The sequence below is a fragment of the Erigeron canadensis genome, chromosome 4 (assembly GCF_010389155.1).
Source record: "Erigeron canadensis isolate Cc75 chromosome 4, C_canadensis_v1, whole genome shotgun sequence".
In the NCBI taxonomy this organism is placed as follows: Eukaryota; Viridiplantae; Streptophyta; class Magnoliopsida; order Asterales; family Asteraceae; genus Erigeron; species Erigeron canadensis.
Window position 1 is genome coordinate 19,709,734 of NC_057764.1, and position 11,327 is coordinate 19,721,060.

The following is an 11,327-nucleotide window of genomic DNA, read 5'->3' on the forward strand; positions in this document are numbered from 1 at the left end:
TGACTTATCACCTCGGAGGAGGATTCCTTCAAGTTTCTCCAACTTGATGTCAAGTTGGGAGGATCTTGACCCTTAGATGAAAATCAAGGGCCAAGATTTAATGATACTTATTTAATCTTAGCCCTTGATTTTCAATCAAGGGTCAAGATCCTCCCAACTTGACTAGTCAAGTTGGGGAAACTTGAGGGAATCTCATTCCTATCACCTCTTATGACCTATCACCCCCACCATTTCATCGCCGCAACGCGCGGGTACTATCTCTCGTAAAGTATAACACATAAAAAGTATTAAACAAAAGATTTAAACTTAAAATTGATTATAGAATATAGATAAGAACTTAAAGTGATTCTAATAAATATATATAGTATTTTCGGGTTCGGGTATGAAGATCGGGGATTTACGGTTTCCCATCCTCGTCCCCATTTTCATCGGAGATTAGATTTACATCCCAATACTCGTCCCCATCCCCGGTCAACTCAGGGATTCCCCGGTCAAATCGGGTGCGGGTATCGGGTTCCCCATCGGGTACGGGTATTTTTGTCATCCCTAGTCATGACGTCTAAATGGTATAATTTTCCTTGGTCTTTCAGATACCATGTTATGGCAATCATGTTTCAAGAAGGTACCTTAGGATCATCAAAATATCAATATTTTTTGTTGCTGCTAGCTCTATGGTATAAGGTCTGGAACAATCATCATAACAAATCATAGAAATACCTCTTCGAAACATTTTTCTTTGGTACTGTAGGCAATGGATGAGTACACTTAATGTTTCACTTGACCCTTGTATTTTGAAAGGTGTAGTATTCAGAGTTAGTGGAATAGTGGCGTATTCGCATGTACGAATACGGAGTACATCTTACTCGTTTTGATTAAAAATAAAATAAATACACAAATACGGAAGTGTTTTGGTGTTGGTCCACTTCATACGAGTTTTGAAATGTTATGCTACACGCCAGACCAGCTTATTTTGACACTGTTAGGAAAAACCCGCCAGGCATTAGCTTTTTATATGTATCTTTGTTGGATGGATTTTTTGAATCATTATTTGATCTTTAGCTTGATTGGACGTAACAGTTATCAATGTACTCTCACACGTACTCATATAAAAAGGCATTTGAAGTTATTTATCTGTCTAAATTCAGCATCTATCTGTTTGATTCAACAAAACAAAACGGCAAAACATGTCCAGTATCTTTGTCTTGTATTGAAAGTATCGGCTTACAGTCTTACAGCTCTTTTCAGATGGGGTGTGGCATTACAACAAAGATCTCGCTTACGGACAAGAAACTTTAGAGAGAAAGTTAAGTTCTTGAGTCAGGCAAAAAGGCTTTATGGCCATGCACTTCTCATGGACTCAAACAATCTCCATGTAAAAGAAGCCCTGTCGACGTGTGTATCCGAACTAAGGTATAAAAGTTACTATTAATCTTTTTGACCTAAAAAGTCAAATAATGGCATTAGGGTTCAATTTTCTTTAGCATATCTGAACATCTATATCTATATTACCTAATAACACAAATTGTCTTTTTCTAAAATAAGAATTATGTATTTGAAATATCAAATTTAGCTTTGGACATTTTGACATCTATATAATCGTTCTACCGCCCATTAAAATACCCCAAAGGCTTCCCCTGAAAAAAAAAAAACACACACACACACTCTGAGTTATGTCTATCTCTCTTTTTCCCCCTTAACCGCCGTGAACCGCCGCAATAATCATCACCACCACCAAATCGTCACCAATCCATCCAATTTATCATCACCAAATTGATGATGGTATTTGTTTTTATTGTTTCCTCTTTATACACATCAGATTCGTTTATAGCATTTTAAATCTGTTTGTTTGTATCATCTTTGTTTCAAGGAAACAGATCTGTATGTATGTTTCGATGTTAATATATGTTTTTTGTTTAAATGCAGGGGTATTCTGTTGTTGCTGGGCCTATCAAACCAGGGAAAAAAGGTGCGTAGATATCTATATATCCTGTTGTTTGTTCGAATCTCCCAAAAGTTGTACTGATATTTCGTTTGTTTTCTGTTAGTTTTTTTAGGGAAAAATTCAAAAAAAAAGACTTTGTTAGGTTTGTCTTTATCTTTTTGATAATACGAGAGCAAGCACCCGTACGTTGCGGCGGTAAAATGATGAGGGTGATAGGTCATAGAGTGTCATATGTCATAGACTGTCATAGTCAAATGACTTAGCCGTATTTAAAAATTCGTCGAAAGTATATCGAATGACATCTCTAATGAAAGAGCATGAATATTTAAGAACAATCATATATTTTTTATAATTTATCGATGTATGGTTGTTATGATTTATGGAGGAGAGAGAAAGTTGTAGGCATTGATATATGGTACATCATGTATTATCATGTGTACATTATTGAAATTGAATGTTGAAAGTTGAAAAGTAGATTTGCTTTATAATATAGTATAGATATAGATAATATGTTCTTGATAATATAATGTTCTTTATTTTTTGTGATGATGATGTTAATTGTTGTTATGTATTGTATTATAGATTAATTGTAGGTTTTAACTGTATCTCAAATGAAGGGGATGCAATATTTCTTGGCTAAAAGCTGGTAAGTACAACATGACATTTGTATGATTGTATATACTTAAATCATTCATTATATTTCCATGTAGAAATTATTTGCGTAGGAGTCATGTCAATGAGTGTTTGAGTAAGGGTATCTTCCTGGGTTAATGGCGATGGTAATTTACGACTCTTACTTGATTTATGGTTCTCGAAAATCTATTCTTTGTTAGTTGTATTTTACCAGTTTTCGTGGATAATGGTTATAATAGCTAATTTGGTCGTGTTCTTTGTTGACCACAAAAAACATCCTTTTTTTAACGAGTAAACTATTCGTTGAATTAGTGAAGAATCAAACAAAGAAGAATAGTGTGCTCTGCTGCCAGGGTGTTCCATCACCAGGAAAGCTTTTAGTTGCATTTTTCTTTATTGACATTAATACAGTATTATCATCATCTAATTGTAACAAGTCCCTTCATAGTTTCATTTGTCGGGTATACCTTGAGATTATTATATATTGAGTATTTTTTTTTATTGTTTCAGATCCAGCTATTTAAGAGTTTGGAGTAGTTCAACATATGCTATGATGGTTGGAGGGATTTCATGAGGGATGCACAAACTTACAGCAATAGCAACAAGTTTTATTAAATACCCCTGTTGGGTGCCTTCGATTGACAAGTTTTTCTTGTTTAACAGAGTCCTGGTGACCAACGATTCATCTTTGTGAACCTTCACATCAAGAGGTGGTCTTTGTTAAAAGATCTTCCATCGCGGCTGAAACCATGACCTTTCCAAGGTTAGGATCATTGTGCCACGTACACCACCCACACAATATATAGAATCCATCTTCCAATATTTCAACTTCTTCTGCAGTGGCAACTATACACAAAGGCAGTTGATTGGCATTTCTTCAGAAGTAATTATTGTGTCATTACTCATTAGTTGGATCTTGCCTTCTCTCATAGTCTTAGGTTCACATTTTGATAGTTGTTTTGTACATCGGAAGTAATCATGTTTGTGTTGAATGTTGACATGCATGAACGGTATCAACTGTGCGTTTATCTTATCTTGATTAATCTTTTGTCCATCTTTTATTGTTTCAATTTAGGTAATACTCATAGTTAAATGAACATGTTTAGACACGGTTAGATGTCGCATCGTCATGAAAGTAACCTAAACAACTTGCATTAACGCTTCGACATCTTGCGTGTTATCAACCGTTGCCGCTGCAACGCGCGAATATCCTTCTAGTTTTTATACGTTTTATACGAGTAATTAATTACACACCTAGAATGTTCAAAACCATAGAAATAAATTTCTTACAGTAACTTGTAATGATGCATGAATGTTGTACAATACTCTTGAATCTGGTGAAAGTTCAAAATGTAGAACTTGCTTATAAAATTATATTACTGTTACTTCGGCTGCTGCTACAAATTGTTCTTTGTGAGCATTGCTTTTGGTCATTCACTTTATCAAACTTTAATACAGCCATCAAATTAAGTCGCAAGTGTAAACATATCTTGTAACACCCCGTCAAGGCGGAATCACGAGGGTTACATACTAAGCACAGCACGACATGAAAATTAAGTAGAGAGAAGTCTAAATGTATTAAAGGATTGGAAATCCTTACAATTCAATCGGTTGCAATGCCGTAATCATACAAAAATGCATAAGGAGCATGACCATCAGACATATACAAAAGAGGGTACAAAAGATGGCAGATGATCCTAAGCATAACCCATAAGCGGGAACTATGAATCACGGATCCACGATAAAGTCCAAGTCCAATTCTAGCATGCAAACAATCAATCATCATCCAGTATGTCTTTGGTTAACCTGTTCACCTGAAAAGTGTACTAAAATATGTCAACATAAAGTTGGTGAGTTTGTAGGTTTTTGTAATAAATATCAAGTGTCAGGATATCTACCGTTGTCGATATATGAGGATTAGAATACCTAATCACGTCACGTCAATGCAAGACAATACAATAAACGTCATAATATGGGCTCAAAACCCTTATCCCGAGTATGATCATGCCAGGTGTGGATTCGTCAATCCACCGTCACGTCAATAAATAATAATATATAGTATGCGTCATACGTCACAAGTATAACATCATAATAGAGTGGCCATGATCATATCGGGTGTGGATTCGTCAATCCACCGTCACGTCAATACATAATAATATATATAACATACGTCATTCGTCACATTTAAACGTCACATAACATGTATCACAATCAATCAAGTAGATATCTAACGTCTCGATTCATATCACAACAAGTTATATCAACCGACAACCGTTTAACAACCGAGTACACTTTCCATCCCAAATAAAGTAAATGTAGGGGCTACGAAACTCACCTTTGCCTTGAACGTCGAGTTATACGTAAATTATAAGTGTTCAACGAAATTTAATTGTCCGAAATTCTTCAAAGTTCACGGCCTATCAATACGTTTGCATAACATATGTATATTAATATGCAAGTATATCGATTTGTATGTATTAACGGGTAATCATATTAATTAGTAAGTATAAATAGATGATTTTATAAATTTGTATGAAATTATATTTAATTTAATTTGATTAAAAAGAAAACAATAGTAAAACTAAATCCTTAGTTTGACTACTTGTATCTCAGCCGGCCCCACCCCATTTTCATTTCATTATAATATTCAATTGTATATGTACATATATTTGTTATTGTATCTGTATCATCATTTTCTTAAATCAGAAAATTACACCGACTTCTAGCCACCCCTTTCCAACTCTAAATGATGGGTGAGTCCAAAAAAAAAAGTGTGGATGGGCGTAAACAGGGAAGAAGCGGCGTAAGGTCCAAATGAGGTTTCCAGATCGGCGTAGCCTACGCCCCCATGGGCGTATCTTACGGTGGGTGCTGAATCAAAACGAAATCTGGGCAAAAAGGAAAGAATTGGGCAAGAACACATCAGTTGACTTTTAAAGTCAACTTTGACTTTGATGCTTAAAACCTTAATTCACGATCGTGCGATCGAATTGAGGCAGCCAGAGGTGTGTTTTGAGCAAGGTTAATCGTGGAAGATGCGAACAAACATAACCCATAACTAATTTTGATTCAAAACATCATTTTCGAAATAAATTGGCTTTTGGCCAAATTTATTTTATTCAAAACCCTAATTCGGTTTAAATGGGTTTTAACCCGAAATTTGACTAAGAGTCGGTTGTTTTAGACTAGATACGAGTTTACAATCATGACTCGCACTAGAATTTCGACCCATATCATCATTTGAGTATAAACCCGGATTTTTGACCCATTTAGGTAACTAGGAACCCTAATTCCACTCATAATTGGATTTGACATAACTTTTGACTCAATAATACTTCTATATGACTAAAAATAAGTTTATAAACATAAAAATGATATTATGGGACAAGTGTGACTTACCAAAACCTTCAGAAGCCCCAAATCTGAAATTTAGCTATAACCCAAAATTTCTTGCACTTTGACTTTTCCAAATTTTGAGATGATGATGATTACTTGATGATGATAAGGATGAATTTAATGTGATTCTAACATAAAACACAATTAATGATCCAAGAATTTTAGTGAGAAGGAGACATGGGGTTTGGTGTTGCATTCAATGTATGAGGGAGAGAGATGAAGTGAAATGAGTGGATGAGAGGGTGCAAGAGTTGCGTGGGAGACTTTAGATAGGGTTGGGTCACAAGTGTGGTGGTTCATGAGTCATGGGTCGACCCATGGATCACCCGATAACATTCCTAGCAATTTAAATGTCACGTTACGTCATATACCGACTTAATACCGTTGTAAAAATCTCAACTAGCATAAACACGTCCTAAAATCGTCAAATAGCATTCAAGTCATTTAATCATCCAAGAATAAATTAAATCAAGCACACGTCACGTCAACGGGTCGATTTAGCTAAAAATCACTAAATTGCGAACTCAAATTACATATAATCTCGTTTAGTCACGTTAATTACAAGTCAAAAATCACGAATGTTACATATCTGTATCTAAATAGGTTCCCCTTATCAGGAATTTTGAGTAATATGCACCTTTTTATGGATTTTTTCGTTTAGAAAAACAAGTTCCTTTTTCTCTGCAAGTTATATTTCATAATATACATACACATTGAGTGATTTAGAGTAAATTAAAGGGGCCTGAAATACTACAGATACAGTTGTTTTTTGTTTACTAAGTAAAAAAAAAACAAACAGTTTTGATGATTTAATAAATTAAGTATTTATGTTTAAGTCATGACTTATTTATTAAGACATTTCACAAACATGAGTCTCTAACGGGTCATGTGGGTACACGTTAAAAACTTAGCTAATTCAACAACTGGACAAGACAAAATGCACTTTTTTGCCCCCTGTGCTTTTTTTTCGTTGCAACGGGTCCCTGTCTTTTTCGTTCTTGTTGCCAGCGGTCCCTGGCACTAACTTCCGTTAGTTTTAGCCGTTTAGTAAGGGTATAATCGTCCATTCCAATTCAATCCTCTTCGCTCAATCATCTTCTTCAACTCTTGTACCCATTCTTACCATCTTCCCAAAAACCACAACCCAGATTCCGATCACATTTCCTTTTTCAATCATCTTTAAAACTAAAAACCACTAACCAAATTACCAAATCTGGTGATAAAATAAAACACAAATCTAAAAAGAATAAAACCCTCCAAGTCATCCCCCCACCATCATGAACCCAGATTGAATTCAACCTAATAATTTATAGAGAAAAAAATCAAAATACATCGAAACCCAAAATTGAATTGTCAAACATTTCAAATCAATATCACCATATAACACATCAAAACCCAAAATTATAGGGACGATTTTTATCATCGAAACCCTTCTCCTTTCTATGTGTTCTTCTTCTGACCGCCACCACAATCATACAACCACCACCACAAGCATACAATCTGCCAAACATTTTTTTTATTCCAAATCTTTCTTTCCAATTCAATTTTATACAACACTCTAATATATCTATCCATATATTACATATAACCATCTATCTATATGTAATATAATAAACAAAAAAAATCCTTAACTTTGATTCGAACGGAAAAAAAATGACAGTGTTTGTAAATCTATTCACCACATAAGTATGCATATATACCATACTTAATTTGAAAGAAATAAAACCTTGACATAACTATCAATTGACATATCCTGAACTTGAAGCCCATTTACAAATCCCAAATCTTCCGTTTGGGTTTTGACTTTGAGTTATTCATATCCGAATGAGAAGCTTTCTTCCGATGGTCGCACGAGAAAGAAGAAGCTTTCAACCCACAAAGGGGGCTTGAAGCATAGGGGCAGGTGGGCCTTTTCTCAATCGCGGAAAAATAGTAGCTGAAGAGGGGGAGTTTTTTCCGGTGAATTCGCGTTTTATGGTATGAGATAACTAGATCGACGGATATTTGTCATTTTCCGGCAACAGAATATAATGAGCGGCGGTGGTGCCTCTTACCGACGGCGGTCAGTTATTCCGACCTGTGGGTTTTTGAGAGACTATGGGATCTCTCCTCTAGAGAACTATGTTTGAGAATGGAATAATATGTGTGGGGAATAAGCTGCTAAAGGGATCCAAGATAAAATGGATATATGTATAAACCTGAATTCAGACACACATACATATATGTTCTTTATTAGAAAAAATGTTTTATCACATATAGTCCCTCTGGTTATTACAAAGACAATTATACCCTCACGTGGTTCGCACGTGCAAGGTTTTAACAGCCAAATTTAATAGAAGTTACTGTCAGGGGCCTCTGGCAACGAAAACGAAAAAGATAGGGACCAGTTGCAATGGAAAAAAACACAGAGGGCAAAATGCGAATGTGACAAACCATAGGGACCATTTGTGACATTTTCTCTATTAAGAAACATATTTGTAAAACCCGTGTACCTGCGAATTTCCGGACAGCAAGATGGAAATTAAGCAATAAAAACAATTGTCTAAAGAAACACATGTAAGGTCCAAAGAAGGTTTAAAAATTACATTTTCACGAGCAAAAAGTGACAAAACCTTTTTACAAAAGAATACACAGGAATATAGGATATAACATGCAACGTTTTCTTTATTCAAACAAATGGGATGTTGTCTTTTGCCATGGTTGCGGCATGTCTACGAAGCAGACTTACAATGACATAAATATTTAAACACAAATTATACTGATAACCATCCAACGCTGATTCCTCTCATTAATGCCGACAAACTTGGAATGAATAGATTGATGCAAAACCAATTATGCACAATATTAAGTTTGATTATTCCTTCTTATTATTAAGCATTTGAATCATGAATTCTAATAGTGTTTAATTGATAAGAAATCGAACAAATTTGAGAATGGGAAAATTAGGGTTCTTGGTTCTTGGCTCTTAACGAGCGTCGTCTGTCAAAAACTAACGAGATACCCTTTATTGGAATTTTTTTGGAAATAGAGTCCTTTAAATAGACAAAAACAAAATAGGTTACCTTTAATAGAAATTTCGTATAATTAGGTTACCTTTTTATGGATTTTTTCTTTATTATTATTATTATTATTATTATTATTATTATTATTATTATTATTATTATTATTATTATTATTATTATTATTATTATTTTGAAAGGTGAATTTCGCTGGAAACTTCGTGTCGTGATTCGACAGCGGGAGGTCTAGCATACGTTGTCTTAATTGGGTCCGCGTTAAAGAGCTCCCTAGAAGTAGAAATGTCTATTTCAAATACCCGGTGAAGAAAACCCCTTACTAATCTGCCCGAAGGCACAACGATTAATAAGGATAAAATATGTCCCTGAGACTTGAATCTAGGTATACTCAAGTCAATCCTCCCCAAAACTTAAACACAAATATCTATTTATAATCCCTTATAAAGCATATTGATTAAGAAATTAAGCATTTTTTCATTATTTTCAAAATACCCTTAATTACTTTTTAACACTTTTCACATTTTTCTTTTTTCCTAATACACGTTCTAATGCATGATGTATCATACATCATAGCCACATTACATCAATAACTTCTACTATTCGCCGGCGCCGGCGCCACCACCGCCGCTCACCATCACCACCCGTTCCTGCCGCCGCCATTTCATCACTGTCGCAACGCATGGGTATCTTTTTCTCGTTATATAAAAAAGGATGGCCTTTAAACCATTGAGTTTTAACTATTTAATCAAATAAAGTAACGTCTTTATACATATGAATACACTTTCAGATAGCTTTTGACCCATTTGCCACTTCCACCCGTTTCAGATAAAATATAACCCAAATTCATCTATTTGTAGGTTAGACCAATCGAATTTGCAACGTCAATAACAACTTATAACAACAATTTCGGGAATGGTAAATGATAACACTGCGTCACTGCCCAATGCCAAGGGTTCTTCGCAGACCCAAACTACTCTTTCCGGGAAACAATCTGAAACTGAAGAGTTTTAACTTTGAACTTTCAACAAGATTGTCAATTAAATCTGTTGTAGTAGTCAAAATTTTTCTCTTGCGGCCTCATTTTCACCAAGTGGGTATTTACATAATTTGACAAAACTTATTTTTGTCTTGTGCTTTCAACAAATTAACATGTTAATTCAAGTCAGGTTTACTTGACATTCTAAATGGCAACATGGAAAAGTTGGATAACAGGTTAAATTAAACAAACCACAAACCTATCTCTATCTCTAGAGGTGCAAGAAGCGGTTAACCGATTTCGGTTATTAGTTTTAATAACCGGTTTTGGTTATTTTTTGAAACAATAATAACGGTTACGGTTAATTTTTACTGGTTTATAGATTTTAAAACTGGAACCTATCTAACCAATTTCGATTAATAACCGGTTCACCTATTCGGTTTTTTAACTGCCCATTATAATATTGAGAAAGTAGTGAACAATGGGAAAAAAACAATCATTCGGACAAGTCTGAGCGACGAACCCATATTCTAAAAAAATCCATATTCCAAATAAACATCATATTCTAAACACAAAACAAAATTCATCATTCCAAATCTCAAAAACAACCAAAAATTAATGTTGGATCTGATGAAAGAAACATTAATCTATATATAGTATAAATATATTGAAAGCTTACGAAATATTAGTGTATGTATATAATATGTGATTAACCGGTTAACCGGCGGTTATAGGTTAACCGGTTAATAATCGGTTTTGTTTTTGAAAAGAATAATCGGTTTACCAACGATTTCTGGTAACCTATAATTGGTCTTTACTATTCCGGATACTAATCGGTTTTAGTTACCAGTTACAAATCGGGTCGGGTCGGTTAATCGGTTTTTTCTTGCACCTATATCCATTTCTACTATCTCTATCTCTATATCTACTATATTATAAAGCATTTGTTCCCTCTAAATTTTTTCAACCTTCAACTTTTCAAGCATTCATTTTTATCTCTCTCCTAAATCTCAACCACTCATTTTTTTCTCTTTCTTCCATAAATCATTTTATTCCTCTCATTAATTCAAAATCTTTTATCTCAAAAACAATAAATCGATAAATTATGAAAAATTATATGGGTTTTCTTAAAATTTCATGCTCTTTCATTAAAAAGGTTATTCGATATACTTCTGACGAATTTTTAAATCCAATGACGGAACCCGTACGACTAAGACATTTGACTATGACTTATCACCTCCTATAAATTATCACACTTTATGACCTATCACCCCCACCATCTCACCACCGTAACACGCGGGTACTTTCTCTCGTATTATTACAAAGAAGATAATCAAAATTATGAAATGAAATGATTCAAAAG

At 34.4% G+C, this 11,327-nt stretch overlaps 2 long non-coding RNA genes across 2 annotated transcripts; one reads left to right on the top strand and one right to left on the bottom strand.

Moving 5' to 3' along the window:
- The first annotated feature begins 1,761 nt into the window (after positions 1-1,761).
- Positions 1,762-2,604, top strand: LOC122594989. The gene is made up of 3 exons (XR_006323172.1): positions 1,762-1,779; positions 1,924-1,966; positions 2,525-2,604. It is a non-coding gene; the product is annotated as an uncharacterized LOC122594989 (long non-coding RNA).
- Positions 2,605-4,345: 1,741 nt separating this feature from the next.
- LOC122598295 lies at positions 4,346-6,187 on the bottom strand. The gene is made up of 3 exons (XR_006323577.1): positions 5,975-6,187; positions 4,911-4,992; positions 4,346-4,389 (listed from the first exon to the last, which is right to left on the bottom strand). It is a non-coding gene; the product is annotated as an uncharacterized LOC122598295 (long non-coding RNA).
- Positions 6,188-11,327: the final 5,140 nt, after the last annotated feature.